The sequence below is a fragment of the Salmo salar genome, chromosome 29 (genome assembly GCF_965601325.2).
Source record: "Salmo salar chromosome 29, fSalSal1, whole genome shotgun sequence".
In the NCBI taxonomy this organism is placed as follows: domain Eukaryota; kingdom Metazoa; phylum Chordata; class Actinopteri; order Salmoniformes; family Salmonidae; genus Salmo; species Salmo salar.
In genome coordinates this window covers 40,369,085-40,386,557 of record NC_138319.1, presented here as the reverse complement: position 1 = coordinate 40,386,557, position 17,473 = coordinate 40,369,085, and positions in this window count along the sequence as shown.

The following is a 17,473-nucleotide window of genomic DNA, read 5'->3' as shown; positions in this document are numbered from 1 at the left end:
TGTAGCCAGCCTACTTTTCTCCAATAAAATGCAATATTAACTTTAAACAAAACATTAGGAAATGCAGCTGTAGGCTGTAACGAAACAAAATGTGGAAAAAGTCAAGGGGTCAAAATACTTTCCGAATGCACTGTATGCTATACCTCCAAACCTAATTAATTATTACATAGCCGCCAAACTAAAATCAATTATTTTTTTTATGGAGGAATAGCTAAACGGAGAAAGATGGAAAAAATATATATACTGCTCAAAAAAATAAAGGGAACACTTAAACAACATATCCTAGATCTGAATGAATGAAATAATCTTATTAAATACTTTTTTCTTTACATAGTTGAATGTGCTGACAACAAAATCACACAAAAATAATCAATGGAAATCCAATTTATCAACCCATGGAGGTCTGGATTTGGAGTCACACTCAAAATTAAAGTGGAAAACCACACTACAGGCTGATCCAACTTTGATGTAATGTCCTTAAAACAAGTCAAAATGAGGCTCAGTAGTGTGTGTGGCCTCCACGTGCCTGTATGACCTCCCTACAATGCCTGGGCATGCTCCTGATGAGGTGGCGGATGGTCTCCTGAGGGATCTCCTCCCAGACCTGGACTAAAGCATCCGCCAACTCCTGGACAGTCTGTGGTGCAACGTGGCGTTGGTGGATGGGGCGAGACATGATGTCCCAGATGTGCTCAATTGGATTCAGGTCTGGGGAACGGGCGGGCCAGTCCATAGCATCAATGCCTTCCTCTTGCAGGAACTGCTGACACACTCCAGCCACATGAGGTCTAGCATTGTCTTGCATTAGGAGGAACCCAGGGCCAACCGCACCAGCATATGGTCTCACAAGGGGTCTGAGGATCTCATCTCGGTACCTAATGGCAGTCAGGCTACCTCTGGCGAGCACATGGAGGGCTGTGTGGCCCCCCAAAGAAATGCCACCCCACACCATGACTGACCCACCGCCAAACCGGTCATGCTGGAGGATGTTGCAGGCAGCAGAACGTTCTCCACGGTGTCTCCAGACTCTGTCACGTCTGTCACGTGCTCAGTGTGAACCTGCTTTCATCTGTGAAGAGCACAGGGCACCAGTGGTGAAGTTGCCAATCTTGGTGTTCTCTGGCAAATGCCAAACGTCCTGCACGGTGTTGGGCTGTAAGCACAACCCCCACCTGTGGATGTCGGGCCGTCATACCACCCTCATGGAGTCTGTTTCTGACCGTTTGAGCAGACACATGCACATTTGTGGCCTGCTGGAGGTCATTTTGGTAGGGCTCTGGCAGTGCTTCTCCTGCTCCTCCTTGCACAAAGGCGGAGGTAGCGGTCCTGCTGCTGGGTTGTTGCCCTCCTACGGCCTCCTCCACGTCTCCTGATGTACTGGCCTGTCTCCTGGTAGTGCCTCCATGCTCTGGACACTACGCTGACAGACACAGCAAACCTTCTTGCCACAGCTCGCATTGATGTGCCATCCTGGATGAGCTGCACTACCTGAGCCACTTGTGTGGGTTGTAGACTCCGTCTCATGCTACCAATAGAGTGAAAGCACCGCCAGCATTCAAAAGTGACCACGGCTGATCCTGTAAAACAACACATCCCTACTACTACGGCTGACCCTGTAAAACAACACATCCCTATTACTACGGCTGATCCTGTAAAACAACACATCCCTACTACTACGGCTGATCCTGTAAAACAACACATCCCTACTACTACGGCTGACCCTGTAAAACAACACATCCCTACTACTACGGCTGATCCTGTAAAACAACACATCCCTACTACTACGGCTGATCCTGTAAAACAACACATCCCTACTACTACGGCTGACCCTGTAAAACAACACATCCCTATTACTACGGCTGATCCTGTAAAACAACACATCCCTACTACTACGGCTGATCCTGTAAAACAGCACATCCCTACTAATACGGCTGATCCTGTAAAACAACACATCCCTACTACTACGGCTGATCCTGTTAAACAACACATCCCTACTACTACGGCTGATCCTGTAAAACAACACATCCCTACTACTACGGCTGATCCTGTAAAACAACACATCCCTACTACTACGGCTGATCCTGTAAAACAGCACATCCCTACTAATACGGCTGATCCTGTAAAACAACACATCCCTACTACTACGGCTGACCCTGTAAAACAACACATCCCTACTACTACGGCTGATCATGTAAAACAACACATCCCTACTACTACGGCTGACCCTGTAAAACAACACATCCCTACTACTACGGCTGATCCTGTAAAACAACACATCCCTACTACTACGGCTGACCCTGTAAAACAACACATCCCTACTACTACGGCTGATCCTGTAAAACAACACATCCCTACTACTACGGCTGATCCTGTAAAACAACACATCCCTACTACTACGGCTGATCCTGTAAAACAACACATCCCTACTACTACGGCTGATCCTGTAAAACAACACATCCCTACTACTACGGCTGATCCTGTAAAACAGCACATCCCTACTAATACGGCTGATCCTGTAAAACAGCACATCCCTACTACTACGGCTGACCCTGTAAAACAACACATCCCTACTACTACGGCTGATCCTGTAAAACAACACATCCCTACTACTACGGCTGATCCTGTAAAACAGCACATCCCTACTACTACGGCTGATCCTGTAAAACAACACATCCCTACTACTACGGCTGATCCTGTAAAACAACACATCCCTACTACTACGGCTGACCCTGTAAAACAGCACATCCCTACTAATACGGCTGATCCTGTAAAACAGCACATCCCTACTACTACGGCTGACCCTGTAAAACAACACATCCCTACTACTACGGCTGATCCTGTAAAACAACACATCCCTACTACTACGGCTGATCCTGTAAAACAGCACATCCCTACTACTACGGCTGATCCTGTAAAACAACACATCCCTACTACTACGGCTGATCCTGTAAAACAACACATCCCTACTACTACGGCTGACCCTGTAAAACAACACATCCCTACTACTACGGCTGATCCTGTAAAACAACACATCCCTACTACTACGGCTGATCCTGTAAAACAGCACATCCCTACTACTACGGCTGATCCTGTAAAACAACACATCCCTACTACTACGGCTGATCCAGTTAAACAGCACATCCCTACTAATACGGCTGACCCTGTAAAACAACACATCCCTACTAATACGGCTGATCCTGTAAAACAGCACATCCCTACTACTACGGCTGATCCAGTTAAACAGCAGAATAAAAGACTTAATGATATCCAGAGCCTTCAGAAAGTATTCACACCCCTTGACTTTTTCAACATGTTGTTGTTGTTACAGTCTGAATTTAAAAGTGATTAAATGTTGATGTTTTAGTCACTGGCCTCTACCCACAATACCCCGTCTTGTCAAAGTGGAATTATATTTTTAGATATTTTTTATAAATGAATAAAAGTAAAAAAAAGTTGAATTGTCTTGAGTCAATAAGTATTCAACCCCTTTGTTATGACGAGCCTTAAGTGATACCTTTATTTAAACTAGGCAAGTCGGTTAAGAACAAATTCTTATTTTCAATGACAGCCTAGGAACAGTGGGTTAACTGCCTTGTTCAGGGGCAGAATGACAGATTTGTACCTTGTCAACTCAGGGATTGGAACTTGCAACCTTTCAGTTACTAGTCCAATGCTCTAACCACTAGGCTACGCTGCCAGAGTAGAAAGTTGCCAATTCTGTGTGCAATAATAGTGTTTAACATGTTTTGAATGACTACCTCATCTCTGTACCCCACACATATAATTATCTGTAAGGTCCCATAGTCGCGCAGTGAATTTCAAACACATATTCAGCCACAAAGACCAGGGAGGTTTTCCAATGCCTCACAAAGAAGGGCATCTTCTTTGCTATATTGCTATATTGTAATTACTTCGCCACCATGGCCTATTTATTGCCTTAACTTACCTCATTTGCACTCACTGTATATAGACTTTTTGTTTTCTTTTGTTCTACTGTATTATTGACTGTTATGTTTTGTTTATTCCATGTGTAACTCTGTGTTGTTGTATGTGTCGAATTGCTATGCTTTATCTTGGCCAGGTCGCAGTTGTAAATGAGAACTTGTTCTCAACTAGCCTACCTGGTTAAATAAAGGTGAAATAAATACATCTATTGGTAGATGGGTAAACATTAAAAAAGCATTGAATATCCAGTTGAGCATGGTGAAATTATTAATTCACCTTTGGTTGGTGCATGAATAAACCCAGTCACCACAAATATACAGGCTTCCTGCCTAACTCAGTTGCCGGAGAGGAAGGAAACTGCTCTGGGATTTCACCATGAGGCCAATGGTGAATTTAAAACAGTTACAGAGTTCAATGGCTGTGATAGGAAAAAACTGAGGATGGATCAACAGCATTGTAGTTACTCCACAATACTAACCTAAATGACAGAGTGAAAAGAAGGAAGCTTTTACAGAATGCAAATATTCCAAAACATGCATCCTGTTTGCAATCAGGCATTAAAGTAAAACTGCAAAAAATGTGGCAAAGAAATTCACTTTGTGTCCTGAATACAAAGCATTATGTTTGAGGCAAATACAAGAAAACGCTTCCCTGAGCACCACTTTTTTTATATATTTGTATGCATGGTGGTAGCTGCATCATGTTATGGGTATGCTTGTCATTGGCAAGTAATAGTGATTTTTGGGGGGGATAAAAAGAAACAGAATAGAGCTAAGCACAGGCAAAATCCTAGAGGAAAACCTGATTCAGTCTGATTTCCAACAGACACTGGGAGATTAATTCACCTTTCAGCAGGACAATAATCTAATACACAATGACAAATATACACTGGAGTTGCTTACCAACACGGCATTGAATGTTCCTGAGTGGCCTAGTTACAGTTTTGACCCAAATCAGCTTGAAAATCTATGGCAAGACTTGAAAATGGCTGTCTAGCAATGATCAAAAACCACCTTGACAAAGAAATGTAAGAATAAAAAATAATGGCCAAATATTGTACAATCCAGGTGGTGTGTGTGTGTGTGTGTGTGTGTGTGTGTGTGTGTGTGTGTGTGTGTGTGTGTGTGTGTGTGTGTGTGTGTGTGTGTGTGTGCGAGCATGTGTACGTCGGACGGTGAAAACACAACGCAGACCAAAAGGGTTCTCCTATGGGGACAGCCTAAGAACCTTTTGGAGTGTAAAGAACACATTTTCAAGTTAAATTATACAGGTTGTGAATTGGAGAAGGAACCAAATGAAGACAATACCACAGAAATGGAGTGGCTAAACGTAACACTGTAAACGTAACACTGTAAATGTAACACTGTAAATGTAACACTGTAAACGTAACACTGTAAATGTAACACTGCAAACGTAACACTGTAAATGTAACACTGCAAACGTAACACTGTAAACGTAACACTGTAAATGTAACACTGTAAATGTAACACTGTAAATGTAACACTGTAAACGTAACACTGTAAATGTAACACTGCAAACGTAACACTGTAAATGTAACACTGCAAACGTAACACTGTAAATGTAACACTGTAAACGTAACACTGTAAACGTAACACTGTAAATGTAACACTGTAAATGTAACACTGTAAACGTAACACTGTAAATGTAACACTGTAAACGTAACACTGTAAATGTAACACTGCAAACGTAACACTGTAAACGTAACACTGTTTCACGGGGGATTTTTCATGGTTTACCAGAGGTTAGAGTGTGTACCTGGGAGAAATTAATCTATTGTTATATCAATATACTGTCACATCTCTAAGGAATTCCAATGGTCACGTCGGTCAAATACAGCAGTAACATACCGTGTCAGCTAGAGATAGTTGACGGAGTTCGTTCATCAACAACCGATACAAATGATGCACAATATGACCCGGATATACACGCAAAAGCCACAACGCAACAGCTTCTCAAGAAATACCGGATTTAGACAATAATACGATGACAAGATCACGATGACCTTCAACAGACGTAACCGCCAATATGGCCGCCCAAACAGTCCACATGTCACAGAGCACTGCCTTGAAATGGATAACAGTTTAAATCATTTTAACTAAAAACACACAGGCCTCAGAATAACATTTACCTATAGGCTCTAAACACTTCGTAACATATTGCTGTCCCGTTTGCTGTTCCGGCTTTAAGTCTGAGCAGCATTTTAAACAGTTGATCCCAGCAAGAGTTTTGAATTGCTTATACGACACTTTCTCCAGAGTACAATACTTGAAACACGTACAACCAACATCTCCTCTTAGAGAAAGAAGGCAGCCAAGGCAGCTGACTGGCGAGACGCTGAATTAATTGTCTATCGTTCCTCGTTCAGCTCTCAGGCTGCTGGTGAATTCCTTTCTGTGGAGGAAAAGAGAGGAGGGGAGAGAGCAGAGCGGAGTGTTACCTAACATAGCTGTTTGAAGTCTGTCAGCGTTGTAGGAAGTGATGCAGTGAGTGGGAGCTACATGCTAGCATCTGTCTGTGAGTGTGTGGGGGGGGGGGGGGGCTGTCCTAACCAGCAACAGGACTAGTCCTAACCAGCAACAGGTCCAGTCCTAACCATCCAACAACAGGACCAGTCCTAACCATCCATCCAACAACAGGACCAGTCCTAACCATCCATCCAACAACAGGACCAGTCCTAACCATCCAGCAACAGGACCAGTCCTAACCATCCATCCAACAACAGGACCAGTCCTAACCATCCAGCCAACAACAGGACCAGTCCTGACCATCCAACAACAGGACCAGTCCTAACCATCCATCCAACAACAGGACCAGTCCTAACCATCCATCCAACAACAGGACCAGTCCTAACCATCCATCCAACAACAGGACCAGTCCTAACCATCCATCCAACAACAGGACCAGTCCTAACCATCCAACAACAGGACCAGTCCTAACCATCCAACAACAGGACCAGTCCTGACCATCCAACAACAGGACCAGTCCTAACCATCCAACAACAGGACCAGTCCTAACCATCCAGCCAACAACAGGACCAGTCCTAACCATCCATCCAACAACAGGACCAGTCCTAACCATCCAACAACAGGACCAGTCCTAACCATCCAGCCAACAACAGGACCAGTCCTAACCATCCAACAACAGGACCAGTCCTAACCATCCAACAACAGGACCAGTCCTAACCATCCAGCCAACAACAGGACCAGTCCTAACCATCCAACAACAGGACCAGTCCTAACCATCCAACAACAGGACCAGTCCTAACCATCCAACAACAGGACCAGTCCTAACCATCCAACAACAGGACCAGTCCTAACCATCCAACAACAGGACCAGTCCTAACCATCCAACAACAGGACCAGTCCTAACCATCCAACAACAGGACCAGTCCTAACCATCCAACAACAGGACCAGTCCTAACCATCCATCCAACAACAGGACCAGTCCTAACCATCCAGCCAACAACAGGACCAGTCCTAACCATCCAGCCAACAACAGGACCAGTCCTAACCATCCATCCAACAACAGGACCAGTCCTAACCATCCAGCAACAGGACCAGTCCTAACCATCCATCCAACAACAGGACCAGTCCTAACCATCCAGCCAACAACAGGACCAGTCCTGACCATCCAACAACAGGACCAGTCCTAACCATCCATCCAACAACAGGACCAGTCCTAACCATCCATCCAACAACAGGACCAGTCCTAACCATCCATCCAACAACAGGACCAGTCCTAACCATCCATCCAACAACAGGACCAGTCCTAACCATCCAGCCAACAACAGGACCAGTCCTAACCATCCATCCAACAACAGGACCAGTCCTAACCATCCAACAACAGGACCAGTCCTGACCATCCAACAACAGGACCAGTCCTAACCATCCAGCCAACAACAGGACCAGTCCTAACCATCCAACAACAGGACCAGTCCTAACCATCCAACAACAGGACCAGTCCTAACCATCCAACAACAGGACCAGTCCTAACCATCCATCCAACAACAGGACCAGTCCTAACCATCCATCCAACAACAGGACCAGTCCTAACCATCCAGCAACAGGACCAGTCCTAACCATCCAACAACAGGACCAGTCCTAACCATCCAACAACAGGACCAGTCCTAACCATCCAACAACAGGACCAGTCCTAACCATCCATCCAACAACAGGACCAGTCCTAACCATCCAACAACAGGACCAGTCCTAACCATCCAACAACAGGACCAGTCCTAACCATCCAACAACAGGACCAGTCCTAACCATCCATCCAACAACAGGACCAGTCCTAACCATCCAGACAACAGGACCAGTCCTAACCATCCAACAACAGGACCAGTCCTAACCATCCAACAACAGGACCAGTCCTAACCATCCAGCCAACAACAGGACCAGTCCTAACCGATCCATCCAACAACAGGACCAGTCCTAACCATCCAACAACAGGACCAGTCCTAACCATCCAACAACAACAGGACCAGTCCTAACCATCCAACAACAACAGGACCAGTCCTAACCATCCACACAACAGGACCAGTCCTAACCATCCAACAACAGGACCAGTCCTAACCATCCAACAACAGGACCAGTCCTAACCATCCACCAACAACAGGACCAGTCCTAACCATCCAACAACAGGACCAGTCCTAACCATCCAACAACAGGACCAGTCCTAACCATCCATCCAACAACAGGACCAGTCCTAACCATCCAACAACAGGACCAGTCCTAACCATCCATCCAACAACAGGACCAGTCCTAACCATCCATCCAACAACAGGACCAGTCCTAACCATCCAACAACAGGACCAGTCCTAACCATCCAACAACAGGACCAGTCCTAACCATCCATCCAACAACAGGACCAGTCCTAACCATCCACACAACAGGACCAGTCCTAACCATCCAACAACAGGACCAGTCCTAACCATCCAGTCCAACAACAGGACCAGTCCTAACCATCCAACAACAGGACCAGTCCTAACCATCCAACAACACGGACCAGTCCTAACCATCCAACAACAGGACCAGTCCTAACCATCCATCCAACAACAGGACCAGTCCTAACCATCCAGACAACAGGACCAGTCCTAACCATCCATCCAACAACAGGACCAGTCCTAACCATCCAACAACAACAGGACCAGTCCTAACCATCCATCCAACAACAGGACCAGTCCTAACCATCCACCAACAACAGGACCAGTCCTAACCATCCAACAACAGGACCAGTCCTAACCATCCAACAACAGGACCAGTCCTAACCATCCAACAACAGGACCAGTCCTAACCATCCATCCAACAACAGGACCAGTCCTAACCATCCATCCAACAACAGGACCAGTCCTAACCATCCATCCAGCAACAGGACCAGTCCTAACCATCCAACAACAACAGGACCAGTCCTAACCATCCAACAACAGGACCAGTCCTAACCATCCAACAACAGGACCAGTCCTAACCATCCAACAACAACAGGACCAGTCCTAACCATCCAACAACAACAGGACCAGTCCTAACCATCCAACAACAGGACCAGTCCTAACCATCCAACAACAGGACCAGTCCTAACCATCCAGCCAACAACAGGACCAGTCCTAACCATCCAACAACAGGACCAGTCCTAACCATCCAACAACAGGACCAGTCCTAACCATCCAACAACAGGACCAGTCCTAACCATCCAACAACAGGACCAGTCCTAACCATCCATCCAACAACAGGACCAGTCCTAACCATCCATCCAACAACAGGACCAGTCCTAACCATCCAACAACAGGACCAGTCCTAACCATCCAACAACAGGACCAGTCCTAACCATCCACCAACAACAGGACCAGTCCTAACCATCCAACAACAGGACCAGTCCTAACCATCCAACAACAGGACCAGTCCTAACCATCCAACAACAGGACCAGTCCTAACCATCCATCCAACAACAGGACCAGTCCTAACCATCCAACAACAACAGGACCAGTCCTAACCATCCATCCACAACAGGACCAGTCCTAACCATCCACCAACAACAGGACCAGTCCTAACCATCCATCCAACAACAGGACCAGTCCTAACCATCCAACAACAACAGGACCAGTCCTAACCATCCAACAACAGGACCAGTCCTAACCATCCAACAACAGGACCAGTCCTAACCATCCATCCAACAACAGGACCAGTCCTAACCATCCATCCAACAACAGGACCAGTCCTAACCATCCAACAACAGGACCAGTCCTAACCATCCAACAACAACAGGACCAGTCCTAACCATCCAACAACAACAGGACCAGTCCTAACCATCCAGCAACAGGACCAGTCCTAACCATCCAGCCAACAACAGGACCAGTCCTAACCATCCAACAACAGGACCAGTCCTAACCATCCAACAACAGGACCAGTCCTAACCATCCAACAACAGGACCAGTCCTAACCATCCAACAACAGGACCAGTCCTAACCATCCATCCAACAACAGGACCAGTCCTAACCATCCATCCAACAACAGGACCAGTCCTAACCATCCATCCAACAACAGGACCAGTCCTAACCATCCAACAACAACAGGACCAGTCCTAACCATCCAGCCAACAGGACCAGTCCTAACCATCCAGCACAACAGGACCAGTCCTAACCATCCAGCCAACAACAGGACCAGTCCTAACCATCCATCCAACAACAGGACCAGTCCTAACCATCCAACAACAGGACCAGCCCCCCCCGGACCAGTCCTAACCATCCAACAACAGGACCAGTCCTAACCATCCAACATCAGGACCAGTCCTAACCATCCAGCCAACATCAGGACCAGTCCTAACCAGATGGATAATATGGCTAGTGATGTCCCATTCAGTCTGCATGAAAACCTCACACCTCTGTTCTACAGACCAGACACTAGCTAACCTAGATACTGAGCTACAGCCAAGCATTCATTCAGATCACTAGAGTTCTGAGGCCTGGTGTGTGTGCACGTGTGTGTGTGCACGTGTGTGTGTGCACGTGTGTGTGTGTGTGTGTGCACGTGTGTGTGTGTGCACGTGTGTGTGCATTTCATCCCGAGTGGCTTGCGAGGCAGATGTGAACAGTACTGACTGAGGGTTGTAAAAATTATTTTACAAGGCACATAGTGCAGGGCCACGTCAGGTCATAGATAATATAAACTGATATTGTTAAAGTCTCTTGTCTCTGGGTTAAACAGAAGGCTGCTGCCCCCAGTGTCAATGTCATACCTATTCTAACATGAAATCAAAACAATCATATTTGTCACTTACCCTAGGTAGATGTATGTAGTCTTTCTGGAGATGGTCGTTCAGAGCTGAAGTGCTGGTCTGTCATCACTTCCTGACAATTAGTGTATAAACCCGATATCAATAGTTTGCAATTAACGTGTTTACATAGCAAAATATTGACATTTATCTATCTATCTAGCTAACTCCTTGCTAATATTATCACTCTCGAGATATGAGAAAATGTTCGCTAAATAGAACACGTAGGCCTAAATTCCCCATAAACGTGCGGTTTTATGCAACAACGCTAGCTAATGTTAGCTAGCTTTAGATTAAGCTAAGTCAATGGCTAGCTAAAAACTTTTTTGGTGTAATCACCAAGGGAGGTAAAATGTGCCAACTTATTTACTCACCTCAGATAGCTAAATCCCCTTTTTCAACCAGATTTCCAGCATGTCTTAGTTCCTACGCTGCCAAACCTCTGGTGCCAAAATCGAAATGACAATTGGAGCTTGGAATCACCACCAGCAGCGGAAAAAGTACCCATACTTGAGTAAAAGTAAAGATACCTTTATATAAAATGACTCAAATAAAAGTGAAAGTCAGCCAGTAAAATCCTATTTGAGTAAAAGTCTAAAAGTATTTGGTTTTAAATATACTTAAGTATCAAAAGTAAAAAGTAAAAGCAAAAAAAAAAACATTTGTAATGCCTTAAATAAAGCAAACCAGATGGTACAATTTAAAAAATGTATACATTTTAGCAGATAGCCAGGGGCACGCTCGAACACTCAGACATCATTTACAAACTAAGCATGTGTGTTTAGTGAATCCGCCAGATCAGAGGCAGTAGGGATGACCAGGGATGTTCTCTGTTTAGTGAGTCCTCCAGATCAGAGGCAGTAGGGATGACCAGGGATGTTCTCTGTTTAGTGAGTCCTCCAGATCAGAGGCAGTAGGGATGACCAGGGATGTTCTCTGTTTAGTAGGTCCTCCAGATCAGAGGCATTAGGGATGACCAGGGATGTTCTCTGTTTAGTGAGTCCTCCAGATCAGAGGCAGTAGGGATGACCAGGGATGTTCTCTGTTTAGTGAGTCCTCCAGATCAGAGGCAGTAGGGAGGACCAGGGATGTTCTCTGTTTAGTGAGTCCTCCAGATCAGAGGCAGTAGGGATGCCAGTGATGTTCTCTGTTTAGTGAGTCCGCCAGATCAGAGGCAGTAATGACCAGGGATGTTCTCTGTTTAGTGAGTCCGCCAGATCAGAGGCAGTAATGACCAGGGATGTTCTCTGTTTAGTGAGTCCTCCAGATCAGAGGCAGTAGGGATGACCAGGGATGTTCTCTTGATAAGTGTGTGAATTGGACCATTTTCCATTCAAAATGTAACGAGTACTTGTGTAAGGAGTAAAAAGTAAATTTTTTCTTTAGTAATATGGTGAGGTAAAAGTATAATTAGTAAAGTAAAGTACAGAAACCCCCCAAAAAATACTTAAGTAGTACTTTAAAGTATTTTTGCTTAAGTTCTTTACACCACTGACCACCACCAGCATTCCATCATTGCTAGCTTGCGAGAATAGCGAGTTTGCTAAATTAAGCTAATTGTAATATATTTAGTGACATAGAATGTGGTTCCCCAAAACGTAGAATTGCTAAATGTTTTTTTTGACAATGTTTTTGCAGTTTGAGCATAAAAAATATATTTGTTTGTTGTTTTTGGCATGGGCTGCGACTCAATCTGAGGTGGAATGTTTTCACGTTCTGTTTTGGTCAGGACGTGACAGGGGTGTGTTTGTTTTGTGTTGTCGGGGTTTTTGGGTATTGTTCTATGTTTTGTATTTCTATGTTCTTTCTATGTTGTGTATTTCTTTCTTTTGTGGGAAGTTGTTTTTGTATTTGAAACTGTCTAGCTGTCGTTTGTTCATTTTCTTGTTTTGTGTAACGTTCAAATAAAGTTAAGATGAACATTCACATACCCGCTGCATTTTTGGTCCAATCACTACGACGGCCGTGACAAATGTGGCAAAGCTACAGCATTGTGTATCAGACCAGGAGACATCCCGGAAATCGATCTTCTCACGAAAACGGTTTGGCCTACTAAATAATAATAACCACTCTATGGAAATAGGAAACTCTCGTGAACACGATGCTGTTTTTTTTTTGCTCTACAAAGTGTCATGGAACTTGTCTGATTAAAAGGTACAAGTTTTAAAAAAAAATGAATGGATTTAGTTTTGTGACAACAAATAAAGAGGGAAAATATGTGAACATAAATATTTCCTGAGCTTTCTTATATATCAGAGCAGTGGTTCTTCAAACTTTTTATAGTCCCATACCCCTTCAAACATTCAACCTCCAGCTGTACCCCCTCTAGCACCAGGGTCAGCGCCTGCCACACACACACTATACAATACATTTATTAAACATAAGAATGAGTGTGAGTTTTTGTCACAACCCGGGCTCATGGGAAGTGACAAAGAGCTCTTATAGGACCAGGTCACAAATAATAATATAATAATAGTAAATCATTTTTGCTCTTTATTAACCATCTTACATATAAAACCTTATTTGTTCATCAAAAAATGGTGAATAACTCAGCACAGGTTAATGAGAAGGGTGTGCTTGAAAGGATGCACATAACTCTGCAATGTTGGGTTGTATTGGAGAGAGTCTCAGTCTTAAATCATATTCCACACACAGTCTGTGCCTGTATTTAGTTTTCATGCTAGTGAGGGCCGAGAATCCACTCTCACATAGGTACGTGGTTGCAAAGGGCATCAATGTCTTAACAGCACAATTTGCCAAGGCAGGATACTCTGGGCAACATGAGTGAAGGAGGCTTTGTTGCGAAATAGGAATCCGATTCTAGATTTGATTTTGGATTGGAGATGCTTAATGTGAGTCTGGAAGGAGAGTTTACAGTCTAACCAGACACGTAGGCATTTGTAGTTGTCCACATATTCTAAGTCAGAACCGTCCTGAGTAGTGATGCTGGACAGGCGGGCAGGTGCAGGCAGCGATTGGTTGAAGAGGATGCATTTAGTTTTACTTGCATTTAAGAGCAGTTGGAGGCCACAGAAAGAGAGTTGTATGGCATTGAAGTTAGTTTACACAGTAAGAGAGTACTATACACCGATTCACACTGTAAACTATACAACACTATACCATATCATACACCATACTACAGTGAGGGAAAAAAGTATTTGATCCCCTGCTGATTTTGTACGTTTGCCCACTGACAAAAATATGATCAGTTTATAATTTTAATGGTAGGTTTATTTGAACAGTGAGAGAGAATAACAACAAAAAAATCCAGAAAAACGCATGTCACAAATTTTATAAAATGATTTGCATTTTAATGAGGGAAATAAGTATTTGACCCCTCTACAAAACATGACTTAGTACTTGGTGGCAAAACCCTTGTTGGCAATCACAGAGGTCAGACATTTCTTGTAGTTGGCCACCAGGTTTGCACACATCTCAGGAGGGATTTTGTCCCACTCCTCTTTGCAGATCTTCTCCAAGTCATTAAGGTTTCGAGGCTGACGTTTGGCAACTCGAACCTTCAACTCCCTCCATAGATTTTCTATGGGATTAAGGTCTGGAGACTGGCTAGGCCACTCCAGGACCTTAATGTGCTTCTTCTTGAGCCACTCATTTGTTGCTTTGGCCGTGTGTTTTGGGTCATTGTCATGCTGGAATACCCATCCACGACCCATTTTCAATGCCCTAGCTGAGGGAAGGAGGTTCTCACCCAAGATTTGACGGTACATGGCCCCGTCCATTGTCCCTTTGATTCGGTGAAGTTGTCCTGTCCCCTTAGCAGAAAAACACCCCCAAAGCATAATGTTTCCACCTCCACGTTTGACGGTGGGGATGGTGTTCTTGGGGTTATATGCACCATTTCTCCTCCTCCAAACATGGCCAGTTGAGTTGATGCCAAAGAGCTCCATTTTGGTCTCATCTGACCACAACACTTTCACCCAGTTGTCCTCTGAATCATTCAGATGTTCATTGGCAAACTTCAGACGGACATGTATATGTGCTTTCTTGAGCAGGGGGACCTGCAGTATTTCGGTCCTTCACGGCGTGGTGTGTTACCAATTGTTTTCTTGGTGACTATGGTCCCAGCTGCCTTGAGATCATTGACAAGATCCTCCTGTGTAGTTCTGGGCTGATTCCTCACCGTTCTCATGATCATTGCAACTCCACGAGGTGAGATCTTGCATGGAGCCCCAGGCCGAGGGAGATTGACAGTTCTTTTGTGATTCTTCCATTTGCGAATAATCGCACCAGCTGTTGTCACCTTCTCACCAAACTGCTTGGCGATGGTCTTGTAGCACATTCCAGCCTTGTGTAGGTCTACAATCTTGTCCCTGTCATGCTTGGAGAGCTCTTTGGTCTTGGCCATGGTGGAGAGTTTGGAATCTGATTGATTGATTGCTTCTGTGGACAGGTGTCTTTTATACAGGTATCAAGCTGAGATTAGGAGCACTCCCTTTAAGAGTGTGCTCCTAATCTCAGCTCATTACCTGTATAAAAGACACCTGGGAGCCAGAAATCTTTCTGATTGAGAGGGGGTCAAATACTTATTTCCCTCATTAAAATGCAAATCAATTTATAACATTTTTAACATGCGTTTTTCTGGATTTTTTTGTTGTTATTCTGTCTCTCACTGTTCAAATAAATCTACCATTAAAATGATAGACTGATAATTTCTTTGTCAGTGGGCAAACATACAAAATCAGCAGGGGATCAAATACTTGTATCCCTCACTGTATATTATACACCATACCATCCTATACTATACATCATACTATACACCATACTATACCATACTATACACCATACCACACCATACTATACACCATACTATAAACCATACTATACTATACACCATACTATACACCATACTATACACCATACTATACACCATACTATACACTATACTATACACTATACTATACTATACACCATACTATACACCATACTATAAATCATACTATACTATACACCATACTATACACCATACTATACTATACACTATACTATAAACCATACTATACACTATACACTATACACCATACTATACTATAAACCATACTATACTATACACCATACTATTCACTATACTATACACCATACTATACTATACACCATACTATACTATACACTATACTATACACTATACTATAAACCATACTATACACCATACTATAAACCATACTATACTATACACCATACTATACACCATACTATACTATACACTATACTATACACTATACTATACACCATACTATACTATACACCATACTATTCACTATACTATACACCATACTATACTATACACTATACTATACACTATACTATACACCATACTATACTATACACCATACTATACTATACACTATACTATACACTATACTATACACTATACTATACACCATACTATTCACTATACTATACACCATACTATACTATACACCATACTATACACTATACTATACACTATACTATACACCATACTATACTATACACCATACTATACTATACACCATACTATACACCATACTATACTATACACCATACTATACACCATACTATACTATACACTATACTATACACTATACTATACACCATACTATACTATACACCATACTATACTATACACCATACTATACACCATACTATACTATACACTATACTATACACTATACTATACACCATACTATACACTATACACCATACTATACACTATACTATACACCATACTATACTATACACCATACTATACTATACACCATACTATACTATACACTATACTATACACTATACTATACACTATACTATACACCATACTATACACTATACACCATACTATACACTATACTATACACCATACTATACTATAAACCATACTATACTATACACCATACTATACACCATACTATACTATACACTATACTATACACTATACTATACACCATACTATACTATACACCATACTATACACTATACTATACACCATACTATACTATACACCATACTATACTATACACCATACTATACTATACACCATACTATACACCATACTATACACCATACTATACACCATACTATACTATACACCATACTATACACTATACTATACACAATACTATACTATACACTATACTATACTATACTATACACTATACTATACACCATACTATACTATACACTATACTATACACTATACTATTCACCATACTATACACTATACTATACACCATACTATACTATAAACCAT